Here is a 14036-nt window from a genome sequence, read left to right on the forward strand (position 1 = left end):
ACGTCTACCTGCTATTTCACTGCAGATATTTCCCTGTTTATTCTATAGTGGTTAATGGTTCCAGTAAAATTAGAACTGTACCAACTCCTGACTCCTTTCCTCCAGTTCACTGCTGACCAGACATCCAAAGTTCACTTTCCCTCACTATCAACTGCTCCAAATCCCTGTTTCCATGACCAACCCTAGCCAAGTCCATCTCACCCAACATCTTCAGCCTAACTGACCTGCATTGGATCCCAGTCCTCTAAGTATTTAAAATTTATAATTCTTATCATTGGGTTAAAATTCTTCCATGTCCTCACCACTCCTTATCTTTCAATGGGACTGCCCCGCCAGTTTCCAATATTACTGATCGGATTGTAACCAGAGCATCTCCAGCAAAGGCCTCTCTTCCCACACCAGCACTATTCCCTCTGGAATCCCGGAAATTTGTATTCTTGTTCCCTCCGCTACCACATCCACAGACTGCCTGCTGGTCACATAATCTACAGATATGCAGTGAGCTTCCACATGTCCGCTGACAACACCCAACTGCAGCTCTCCGTCATCACTCCTGACCCTCCACTTCCTCTGTGTTATCAGACTGTAAAAGTCTGTTTCCTATGAGATGCAATTTCCTCCAATTAAACTTAGTTTAGAACGAAACCTCCACCTTTGGTTTCACCACGAACTCCAGACCGTTGTCATTGATTCCATTACCATTCCTAGCTGTTGTATCAGGCTAAATATGATGTTGCGTAAAATATGCTCCCCATTCATCCCGGACATGAACTTCTGACCTGATGTTGTCTCCATCAGAAATGACACCTCCTTCCACCTCCATAACATCTCCGGCCTCTGTCCCTGCCTCAGCCCATCAGGCACTGAAAAGGATCAACCACTCATCTGTGTAAGATTATTAGGTCCCTAAAAGCTACTAACCAGATTACTAATTGTTAAAATCGAGTTATTGTAAACTAACAATTGACTTATTATTAATGAGGGAGCTCCCCTCCACGTATAAAATGGAGGGCACTCCCCCTCTGCATATCAAATAGAGGGAGCTCCCCATCTATGTATAAAATGGAGGGAGCTCCACCTCTACGTATAAAATGGAGGGACCTCCCTTTCTGCGTATAAAATGGAGGGAGTTACCCCTCGATGTATAAAATGGAGGGAGATATCCTTCTATGTATAAAATGGAGGGAGATCCTTTCTATATAACAAATGGAAGGAGCTCCCCCTCTACATATAAAATGGAAGGCGTTTCACCTGTATGTATAAAATGGAGGGGGATCCCACAGACACCTCACTCACTTTAAAACACTTTTTAACTATTTTTATACCAGCGCCGCGATCGAATATGATATAAACAGAGACATGGTCAAATTCTCTCTTAATTTGTGCATTGGAGTGACGGAGAGAGAAAGGGGTGAAACAAAGAGATGCAACGTTAGGTGGGGCAGTAAGTTGTGAGGAGGACACAAAAAGGCTGCAAAGGAAAATGGACGGGTTTTGAGTGGACATGAAAGTGGCAGCTGGAATATCATGTGGAGAAGCAAGAATAGAAACACAGTACATATTTTCAAATGGTGAGAAACTATTAAATGTTGGTACTCAGAGGGATTTGGTTATCCTTGTACACAAATCACAGAAAGTTAACCTGCAGGTACAGGCATCAATTAGCATGGTAAATGGAGTTTTGGACTTTAATGCAAGGTGGTTAGAGTACCGGAGTGAGGAAGTCTTGCTGCAATGGTATAGGGTTTGGTGAGCCCACACCTGGAGTACTGTGTACAGTTCTGGTCTCAGTACTGAAGGAAGGATATACTTGTCTTAGCGGTGATGACAGAGCAAGCTTGAGGGGCCGTATGGCCTAGTCCTGTTCCTATTTCTTATGTTCTTATGACAGGAAGGGAGAAAAGGACAAAGAGGTGTTGACAGAGGGAAAGACACAGCGAATGACAGGGCGAGGCCGAGGCCAAGGTGGAGAAGTACTGAGAGAAAGGTGGGATGGATCACACAGCTGAATAGCTCGCTAGATGTCTGCACAGAATTCAGAGGCAGATCTCCAGTGTGCAGTCACTAGGATGGTGTGGTGATGGATTTGAACTCTGTATCCATTGATTTACAGCTGCAAATGTTCCAACTGGAGGAAGCTTCGTTCCAGGTCATTGGTGCCAATGCACTGATGGATTTCTGTTTGAAAAAATATGACCAGGTCGGGGTTCTCTCTGGACTCCCCTAAACCCTCCTGCCAGCCTTTGAATGACTCTTGGATTCACGTCTAAGGGAACTGGTCAATGGTTCTGGTAGAATTTCTCTCTTTACTGATGGGTTAGTAAAGCCGATGGGATCCTGAGCTTTATAAACATGTATCGAGTGTAAAAGTCAGGAAGTGATGCTAAACCTTTATAAAACAATAGTTTGTTCCCAGCTGGAGAATTATGTCCAATTCTGGGACCACACTTTCGGAAGGACATGAAGGCTTTGGTGAATGTATGGAAGTGATATATGAGAACGGTTCCGGGGATGAGATTATTACAGTCACGCTGATATACTCGAGAAGCTGGGGCTGTTCTCCTTGGAGCAAAGCTTAAAAGGAGATTTGATCAAGGTGCTTAAAATCATAAAAGATGGAATTGAATACAGCGAAACAGATGGAATTGGCTACAAGACAGCAAAGAACAAACAGGAAACACAGATTTCAGGAGAGAAAGATGTCACCTGATGTTCTTGTCAGTGGATTCTCTGTCACAGGAGAGGTCATCGCAAATTCTAGAGAAAGAAACATCTCATTAATATCAGTGAAAGAATTTGAGTAAAATAGAGACAAGACAGATGGAAAGCTTTCTGTGTTTAATAAGAAGTGAAATGGTCGAGCAATGTCTTTATGGGAGAGGCCTGGCCTACATTTGACTCCATTCACACAGATAGAGATTCAGATAAATAAAGATATATATTTTTCTGATTTGGAGGATGAATTCATTTGCTGGTTATTCGAATACCTTCAGTCTTGTTATTAGCTATCAGCAGCTGTGTACAATTTCTAATTGCTCTGGTTTGATGTGGGTAAAATTTATGTTTGAAAGGATGGGGTGAATCTTATAACAATCTCCCAGAGATGAAGTGGGATTGAGGGACTGGAGTAAAGGTCAGTAACAGTGCAATGCACTTCACACGACATAGTGACAAACTTTGTTCTGTCAAAGTTTAATAAATCACACTTGTGTTGCACTGTGACAATTGCTGATAGTTTTTCTCACAGGATTGTCGATTGAAGTCTCCTTTATTGGCCGATGTGCAGAATATAAGAGCAGGGAGGTTAGGCTAGAACTATATAAAGCTCTAGTTAGACCACAGCATACAGTTGTAGTCACCACATTACAATAAGGATGTGATTGTACAAGAGAGGATACAAAGGAGATTTACAGAGGATGTTTTCAGGAATGGAGAATTTTTGCTTTGAGGAAAGACTGGACAGGCTGTCAGCCTGAAGGGGAGATTTAATTGAGGTGTAACAAAATGATGATATGTCTTGATAGGGTGGATCGGGAGGACCTATTTCCCTTTGCAGAGGAGTCAATAAGTATAGAGCATAGATTTAAAGGAATTGGTACAAAGATTAGAAGAGAGATGAGGGGTAATTTTTTCACCCAGGTAGGGGACTGGAACTCACAGCTTGAAAAGCTGGTAGAGATAGAAACCTCATCACATTAAAAAAACACTTGGATATGTAGTTGAAGGAATAACTTCTCCACGTCTACTCTGACCCATCGAATACACTCAGAGAAGGTACCAGACAGGTTAGATACGGAGTAAAGCTCCATTTAAACTGTCCCTGGAATGTCGGATTAACCCGGCTCACTCACTGTAACCGGGTCAGCCTCAAGACTCACCTGCCTCAGTCAGTGAGACGCTCCTGTGTCACTTGCCTTAATGTCAGTGGATTCCGGGTTTGGGAGCAGGACAGGCACATGGGATTAGGACGACAGCTCATGTGGAGGATAAGCATCAGTAATGCCTCAGAGAATCAGAACAGGCCAGTGAGACTCAGAAAAGGAAACTTGTGTTGAATTTGTGAGTCTTGCATTGTGGAATGCTTCTTTATTTGGTGAGAATGGTGACCCAGTGAAATGTTGTCTCTATGTGAGGCAGTATGGTCCTGTGTGTACTGTAAACGTGGACTGAAATGACAATGTAACTGATCAATTTTCGGCTGCATGCTATGTCTACAGTTATACCTGCTATCCTGTGAGAATGTGTATAACACACGATGGGATGAAGTCAAAGTGGCCACTGTTGAATTTGCTAGCTTGATCTTTGTGGGAACACAAGGGTTAAGTAAGTTAAACATATTAAATGGCCAATTCACTTGTACAAATAAACATTTAACTGACATTGCTATGGAATATCCTGTGTGCTGCATATCGAAGACAAGATATGAACAGTAAATGACCAAAGGCCTGGAATTACAAGAAGGCAGGACATGGATCATAAAAATGAGTCTTTAATTACAAGAGATTATGTACGGGTGAGGCTTGGAATGTAGAAGCAATTGCAATGTGTGTGCGGAGTCGTGTGCAATGAGATGTGGGTATAGGAAAATATATTGATCACACACAGTGATTGATCATGCAGGGAAAGACCCGAACACTGAGCCCAGTGACATGGTGCACGAGGGAAGAGTGACGGTCAGTCCTGGATAAAAGGGGCTCCCTTTCCTTTATCTGACACTGCAGTCCAGATACCCGGGTCAGCTATTGGAAGAAGATCCCTCCTGAACGACTGATCATCCATCAGTGGGAATTTGGTGAGATTAAAGACACAGACTAGGTGAGAGTCTGTGGGAATCATTTGCAGCATTGATTTTTCCAGGAATATTCACTGGGATTTTAGTGCTGTTTTACTGGAATTTTATGTATCCTAACCTATGTGGAATATTTAATCTTTTCCTTATCGGATCGAATCTTTAGTTAAGTAGGACTAGACCTGAGAATAATTGTTTTTTTAAGTTGTTCTTCCGACAAAATGAGTGAAAATCGATGTGCAGCATCCCATCATATAATATACTTTGCTGTCTATGTTGCCTGAATACAGACATAAAATAGCCATAAATGTTCCTATTTATTCCGGGACAGACAGGTGAAGTGTTTATTTTCTCGATGATTTAACTCGACCCCTAATGATAACCAACATGGTGAGAGAGAGTGATAGGCAGGGAGAGAGAGGAACAGTGGTAGAGTAACCTATCGATATGGAAAGATAGAAACGGAGTGAGAGCAGAGAGATAGTGAGGGACCGAGACAGAAGCTTAGAGCTAGAAAGTGTCAGTTTATCCATAGACACTTTTGAATCAAGGGGACGGGAGACAGGCTGTGTGGGGATCCTGGGGTGATGTACTGGGACCAGTGACAGAGCCACATACTCTTCCTGTCTACATATAAAGTGCAGGGAGCTCCCTCTGCATATCAAATGGATGCAGCTCACCCTCTGTGTAGAAAATGGTGGGAGCTCTCCATCTGTGTATAAAATGGTGGGAGCTTTACATCAGTGTAAAAAATGGAGGGAGCTTATCTTCTGTGTATAAAATGGAGGGAACATCCCCTCTCTGTACAAAATGATGACAGCTCTCCCTCTACATTTAAAATGGAGGGCGCTCCTCCAATGTGTATAAAATGGTGGGAGCTCCCCCTTTACAAAAAAATGCAGGGGAAGCCCACAGACATCTCACCCTTTTTAACTCACTTTTTAACCATTTTCTTACCAGAGACAGGGTTCGTACAATATAAACAGAAGCATGGTCAATTCCGGTCTTAACTGGTGCATTGATAACTGAGACTAATGTAAAAGGTATAGGGGATGCAGCGGTCTCGAGTACAAAAGTCAGGAAGTGATGCTAATCCTTTATAAAATAATAGTTTATCCTCGTTTGGAGTATTGTCTCCAATTCTGGACACTACACATTAGGAAGGACATAGATGCTTCGGTCAATGTACAGAAAAGTTTTGCTAGCATGGTTCTAGGGGTGATACGCTGATAGACTGGAGAAGCGGGCGTTGTTCTCTTTATGGTGGAGAAGTTTAAAAAGTGATTTAATAGACGTGTTTAAAATCATGAAAAGTTTGGATAGCGTAAACAAAGAGAAACTGTTTCCAATGGCTGAAGGATCAATAACCAGAGAACGTAGACTGAAGGTGATTGGCAAAAAAAAAAGAGGCAACATGAAGGAAAACCGTTTCTTTTTAACAATACTCGCTTTGGGTTTGAAATGCACTGTCTGATGGTACCATGGATATTGATTCAATAGTATCTTTCAATAGGAGAATTGGATAAATAACTGAAACAGGAAAAGAATGAAGTGTTGGGGAAGAACAGGAGAGTGGCACTAAGTGGACTGCTCTTCAAAGGAGCTAGCACAGATTCAATGGATCGAATCACCTCCTACTGTGTTGTACTACTCTTTGATTCTATAGTCATCTTCTGAGAGAGACAGAGATAGACGGGGTGAGGGAAAGAGAGGGAGAGAGATAGACGGGGTGAGGGAAAGAGAGAGAGAGAGGGATAGACGGGGTGAGGGAAAGAGAGAGAGAGAGAGATGGGCTGATGGGGATAGAGAGAGACAGGGTGAGGGAGAGAAAGATACCTGTGATGGAAAGGAATAGAGAGAGAGACAGGCTGAGAGAGACACACACACACACAGTCAGGGAGAGGGCGAGGAATAGAATGTCTCCTCGGGATGGGATGTGCTCGAGGGGCCGAACGGCCTCCTCCTGTCTTCCTAAGGTCTTTATTAATATTACATCCTGATATAAACAAGGCCTTGGTCATTTTTTAGCAAATGAAATGCAAGTAATTAACAAGTTCTCCTTTAAAATTATTAATTCGAATTCACAATAGTATTTGTGTGAATTTGGGGTTGACAGATAATATGCTGTTTATTAACATCACTGAATAAATTAATATTGAAAGATTCAATGTCATTTTGTTCCCATCCTTGTTCAAAGTCCTACTGATTCCCTCGAAGTTCTAACCCGAAGGAGCATTTCTGGCAGTGCGGGGTCCCTTTAAGAGGTTGGGACTGACTCTCTCCCTCCTCCCTCCACCCCCCTCGGGGTCACAGTGCTGGGTCAGGGGTCACAGACTGTACAGACACTGGGATTGACCAATGACCCCTGACCCCAAAGGCAAGAAAAGGAAAGCAAAAATTCTCCTGGTCCCTGTGAAATCAGATTGACAATAAGTTTAAAACCCGAGAGTGAGATATAAAAGGAGAAAAGAGAGATTATGATGTTTGTAAAAACATTATTTAAACAGAAGGAAGTATTTGTGTTTATCTGTCTAAGTTGGTCAATGTGAATATATGTGTCTCTGTGTGGGTTTTTCTCTCTCTCGATCAGTGGGAGTGGATGTGCCTGGGTATGGATTTCTATGTGTGTGTGTGTGTGTGTGTGTGTGTGTGTGTGTGTGTGTGTGTGTGTGTGTGTGTGTGTATGTGTGTGTGTGTGTGTGTGTGTGTGTGTATGTGTGTGTGTGTGTGTCTGTGTCTGTGTGTGTGTGTCTGTGTGTGTGTCTGTGTGTGTGTGTCTGTGTGTGTGTCTGTGTGTGTGTGTGTGTGTGTGTGTGTGTGTGTGTATGTGTGTGTGTGTGTGTCTGTGTCTGTGTGTGTGTGTCTGTGTGTGTGTCTGTGTGTGTGTGTGTGTGTGTCTGTGTGTGTGTGTGTGTGTGTGTGTCTGTGTGTGTGTGTGTGTGTCTGTGTCTGTGTCTGTGTGTGTGTGTCTGTGTGTGTGTCTGTGTGTGTGTGTGTCTGTGTGTGTGTGTGTGTCTGTGTGTCTGTGTGTGTGTCTGTGTGTGTGTGTTTGTGTGTCTGTGTGTGTGTCTGTGTGTGTTTTTATCTGGCCGTGTTAGTCTGTCTGTGTTTACTTGGCTGTCTTTGTGTCTCTGTCTGTTTGTGTTTCCAATTCTGGATGTGAGGGTGGGCGAGGACACTAAGGACACACTCTAATCTCTTATTAAAGATCTTTCACCTTAACAACTCCAATAAATATACAGAAATATCCTGCACAAAATATCAACCAGTTGTATCTTAATACTTGTCAGGACAAAAGTTCCCCTCTCAAACACGGCCTATGAATGGTTTATATGGGCTGATGATACAAAGATAGGTGGTACTGTAAGCTGTGAGGAGGGCACAAAGATACTGCATTGGCAGATGGACGGGTTAAGCGAGTGGGCAAGAAAGTGGCTGCTGGAATATCATGTGGAGAGATGTGAGGTTCTTCACTTTGGCCAAAAGAATAGAAACAGAGAATATTTTTCAAATGGTGAGAAACTATTAAATGTTGGTATTCAGAGGGATTTGGGTATCCTTGTACACAAATAACAGAAAGTTAACATGGAGGTACAGCAAGTGGAGTGTTGGCCTTTATTGCAAGGAGGTTAGAGTACAAGAGTGAGGAAGTCTTGCTGTAATGGGACAGGGTTTGGTGAGCCCACACCTGGAGTACTGTGTACAGTCCTGGTCTCAGTACTGAAGGAAGGATATACTTGTCTTAGAGGTGAGGAGGAGAGGGAGGGAGATACAGGGTAAGGGGGAGAAAGAGAGGGGGGGTGAGGGGGAGAAAGAGAGAGAGGGGTGGGTGAGGAGGAGAAAGAGAGAGAGAGAGACCGGATGATGGAGAAGGCAAGAAATAAAAAGTCCCAAAGGTGCTGCACAGGGTCCATTAAAAAGCAAAATCTGACACCAAAGCCATATAAATTGAGATTAAAAGCTCGATCAAAGAGGTTAGTTTTAAGGAACATCTTGAAGCAAGTATGAGAGGTCGAGAGGCGGAGAGGTTTAGGGAAGGAATTCCCCAGTATTAACAGGCAGTGACATTAATTCCTGATTGTCGGTCGAGATTTGTTAGGAAAGGTTATTAATGTTTACGGAGCCGAGACAGCTCAATGTGGATAAGGAGCAAATCAGCCAAGACCTGAGTGAATGGCGGGACAGGTTTGAGGGGCCGAATGGCCTTCTCCGTCTTCCTAAGGGCTTTAATAATATCACTGCCAATGCATTTCTGTTTGAAAAAGGAAGTGATGTGAATCCTTTATAAAATAATAGTTTGTCCCCAGCTGAGGTGTTGTGTCCAATTCTGGGACCACACTTTAGGAAGTACATGGAGGCTTTGGTGAATGTACAGAAGAGATTTACTAGAACGGTTCCTGGATGAGATTATTACAGTTACACTGATGGACTGGAGAAGCTGGGCTTGTTCTCCTTAGAGCAGAGAAGATTAAAAGGAGATTTCCCTTTCGTGAAACCATGTTGACATTGTTTGATTGCACTATGTCATATTTCTCAAGCGTGTGCAGGTACTGAGGGACCTGGAGGATCACGACCAGTGATCTTTGAAGGCGATAGGATATATTAAGAGAGTAATTCATAAGACGTATGCGATCTTAGTCTTCAGAGAGACAAAGAGAGAGAGGGAGGGAGCGACGCGCAGAAAGATGGAGGGAGAGACAGGGAGAGACAGGCAGATTTGAGGAGAGATTTTACATCTAACCGTGTTAAAAAAATATCAGAGAGATCAAAATCTGAAAAATATGGCCACACACAACAACTGAAGTCACACACCATCCTCACTTGGAACTATATTGCACTTCCTTCACTGTCACTGTGTCAAAAATTTGGAACACCCTCCCTAACAGCACTGCGGCTGTACCTACCCGCCATGGAGTGCAGTGGTACAAGAACATGGCTCACCACCACCCTCTCAAAGGGCAATTAGGGATGGGTAATAGATGTTGGCCTTGCCACTGACACACATGTCACTTGAATCAAATTAATTTTAAAAACACAGAAAATTGACACTAAGCCACTTCAGAACTGTCACAATATTAAACAACGGGCTTGGGGGAATTCCTGAACAGTCAGATTGATAGACTCAGGGCCTGGGGGAAACTCTGAATTGTCACAACTTTAAAGATAGGTCCTGGAGGAAATACTGAGCTGTGACAACTGTAAACGTAGGCCCTGGGGGAAATACTGAACTGTCACAACTGTAAACACAGCGACTGGGGGAAATACTGAACTGTCACAACTTTAAAGATAGGTCCTGGAGGAAATACTGAGCTGTCACAACTGTAAACACAGGGACTGGGGGAAATACTGAGCTGTCACAACTTTAAACATAGGGACTGGGGGAAATACTGAACTGTCACAACTGTAAATACAGGGACTTGGGGAAATACTGAGCTGTCACAACTTTAAACACAGGGACTGGGTGTAATACTGAACTGTCACAACTGTAAACACAGGGACTGGTGGAAATACTGAGCTGTCACAACTTTAAACACAGGGACTGGGGGAAATACTGAACTGTCACAACTTTAAACACAGGACCTGAAGGAAATACTGAGCTGTCACAAATTTAAACACAGGACATGGAGGAAATACTGAGCTGTCACAAATTTAAACACAGGACATGGAGGAAATACTGAGCTGTCACAAATTTAAACACAGGACCTGGAGGAAATACTGAGCTGTCACAAATTTAAACACAGGACCTGGAGGAAATACTGAGCTGTCACAAATTTAAACACAGGACCTGAAGGAAATACTGAGCTGTCACAAATTTAAACACAGGACATGGAGGAAATACTGAGCTGTCACAAATTTAAACACAGGACATGGAGGAAATACTGAGCTGTGACAAATTTAAACACAGGACCTGGAGGAAATACTGAGCTGTCACAAATTTAAACACAGGACCTGGAGGAAATACTGAGCTGTCACAAATTTAAACACAGGACCTGGAGGAAATACTGAGCTGTCACAAATTTAAACACAGGACATGGAGGAAATACTGAGCTGTCACAAATTTAAACACAGGACCTGGAGGAAATACTGAACTGTCACAACTGTAAACACAGTGCCTGGAGGAAACACTGAGCTGTCACAGCTGTAAACACAGGACCTGGAGGAAATACTGAGCTGTCACAAATTTAAACACAGGTCCTGGATGAAATACTGAGCTGTCATAACTTTAAACAAGGATCCTGGAGGAAATACTGAACTGTCACAACTTTAAACACAGGGCCTTGAGAAAATACTTAGATGTCACAACTGTAAACACAGGTCCTGGATGAAATACGGAGCTGTCACAAATTTAAACACAGGTCCTGGATGAAATACTGAGCTGTCATAACTTTAAAAAAGGGTCCTGGGGGAAATACTAAACTGTCACAACTTTAAACACAGGGCCGTGAGAAAATACTTAGCTGTCACAACTGTAAACACAGGGCCTTGAGAAAATACTGAGCTGTCACAAATTTAAATACAGGTCCTGGATGAAATACTGAGCTGTCATATCTTTAAGACCGCAATTGTTGACAACGCGATCGGTAGGTGGCGCTGTTTTGGCACATGCGCAAATACAGCATGTGCCACGAAAACGTCACAACTTGCGACTGTGGCAGCTGCCAGGACGAAAGATGGCGCTGCTCAAAAAATCACAGAGATGAAACCTGAAAAACACGTGGCAGAATTCAATGGCCGGAGTGAGAGAGTGGAGCGGGCCGGGGAGAGCTGCGCGGGGGCCGGGGACAGCATCGCGGGGAGACCAGCGATGGCGGTGCCGGCGGGCGAAGGTGGGGAGGGAGAGGAAGAGGGAGGGGGGAGAAAGAGGGAGGGGGAGGGGGGAGAAAGAGGGAGAGGGAGGGGTGGAGAAAGAGGGAGAGGGAGGGGGGAGAAAGAGGGAGAGGGAGGGGGAGAAAGAGGGAGAGGGAGGGGGAAAGAGGGAGGGGGAGGGGGTAGAAAGAGGGAGAGGGAGGGGGAGAAAGCAGGAGAGGGAGGGGGGAGAAAGAGGGAGAGGGAGGGGGAAAGAGGGACGGGGAGGGGGGAGAAAGAGGGAGAGGGAGGGGGAGAAAGAGGGAGGGGAGAAAGAGGGAGAGGGGAGAAAGAGGGAGAGGGTCGGGGAAGAAAGAGGGAGAGGGGGAGAAAGAGGGAGGGGGAGGTGAGAAAGAGGGAGAGGGAGGGGAGAAAGAGGGAGGGGGAGAGTGGGAGAAAGAGGGAGAGGGGGAGAAAGAGGGAGAGGGGGAGAGAAAGAGGGAGAGGGGGAGGGGGAGAGAAAGGGGGGAGGGGGAGGGGGAGAGAAAGAGGGAGAGGGGGAGAGAAAGAGGGGGAGGGGGAGAGAAAGGGGGAGAAAGAGGGAGAGGGAGGGGTAAGGAAGGGGGGAGGGAGAAAGCTGGGGGGAGAGGGAGGAAGGGGAGAGAATGGGGGGGAGCAGCGGAACGGAAGAGGAGTGCCTTTTTCAGTGCATGCGCCATAAACACAACAGCAAAAGACTTACTGGCCAGTGCCTGGACCCGGTGACACCAAGATCTTCACACGCTCGCTCCCCGCGGCTCTCTGAGGCCTCTCGCTTCCGGCCCTCTCCATTCAGCCGTTCCCTCCAGCTGCGGATGCCCAATCCAGTTGCTTTCTCCCCTACCCAGTTGCTTTCTCTACTTCTCCACAGTTCTTCAGGCATTGCAACTGTTTGGTCCCTGCATTTTGCATACTCCCTCTCCCCACCCCTCCCCGCTCTCCCCACCCCTCCCCCTCTTCACCCACCCCTCCCCCTACCCCACCCCCACTATAGTTGAATATCTGAAGTGCAGTTGCAAAGTCGGGGAAATAGCATGCAAAACAAAACCTCAACAATTCTGTGTTTAATTATTGAAAAGTTTTATTAAGTTCATTAAGTATCCGAGGAACTGCTGTGCATGGATACATGAGTGTTGTGTCCAGCATTCCCGTTAGACAGACAGGCCGAGTCTCTGCTATGCACAGCTAAAGAGATTGTTCCTGGAGAGCCTTGTGGTGAATAAACGCTTGGCTCTCGATTCCACTACTGTATTGTCCATGTAAAGAAGGCAAAGTCACAAGAGTCTGAGCTCAGTCTATTCTTGGTGAATGTTCCCCAAGCGTACTCCAATGTGCATTCCCAATTCATCCATAAATGCAATGTTCCTTTCCACATCGTGACGAGCTCCGCAGCATGATCCAGTTGCCTTCGTTGCTTGAATGCTGACCTTAAGTCTCAAGGATTGTTTTCTCGACGGCATGTTTTACATGGATAGAAGAAAAGCAAATCAGAGTCAGAGCTTGCCTCCCTCTATCCACTGAAATTACTGTTGTGCACACCTTTTTAAGTTCTGCAGTGAAGGCACCAATTGATAACGTCGCCAATGAAGCACTTATTACCCACCTCAGATGCAGGAATCAGCACATCCTTGCGTCCTCTCCCGCACTGCCACCTTTGCTTGAATGCCGTCCTTAAGTGTCAAGGATTGTTTTCTCAAGGGCACGTTTTACATGAAAGAAAATAAGGAAAGTACATCAGTGTCAGAGCTTCCCTCCCTCCAATGAAATTACTGTTGAGCATGCTTTGTGTTCTGCGGTAAAGGCATGTACTGATAACACCGCCAATGAATCACTTAGTACCCACCTCAGCTGTAGGAGGCAGGATGATGTTACTGCCCCTATCTCGTGATGGTTCAATGCTGCTCTCAGGAAAAACATGAATGATGTGAGGGTGCTGGAAAAGAAGCACATTTCTTTTGGGCTATGAACATAAAGCTGGCCATTTAGCCCAGCAGTTCCCTGCCAGTGGTTATGTTACTCGTGCGTCTTTCCATCCATTCCCATTTAATCCTGCCTACGACTATCACCAGTTGTGTTCACAGCAAGAGCATTCACATTTCTGCTACCACTGGACACGGCATGCTTGTTTCTTTTAGTGCTCAGTCTCTTCTTGCTGGATGTTCCCCAAGTGCTTGACCCCTTTGGACGCCCTCTCTGCTTGACAGGCAGCAACTGACAATTGCGGAGTCTCACAAGGCTCTGCATGGTTGTTTCAACGTCGGATGGGGAAACAGGTGGCTGTGTGTCCATGAGCACTGCCCTGATGGGTGTCGGAGCAGGTAACTGTGTGCCCATGAGCACTGCCCTGATGGGTGTAGGAGCAGGTAACTGTGTGCCCATGAGCACTGCCCTGATGGGTGTAGGAGCAGGTGACTGTGTAACT

The sequence above is a fragment of the Heterodontus francisci genome, unplaced genomic scaffold, assembly GCF_036365525.1.
Source record: "Heterodontus francisci isolate sHetFra1 unplaced genomic scaffold, sHetFra1.hap1 HAP1_SCAFFOLD_174, whole genome shotgun sequence".
In the NCBI taxonomy this organism is placed as follows: domain Eukaryota; kingdom Metazoa; phylum Chordata; class Chondrichthyes; order Heterodontiformes; family Heterodontidae; genus Heterodontus; species Heterodontus francisci.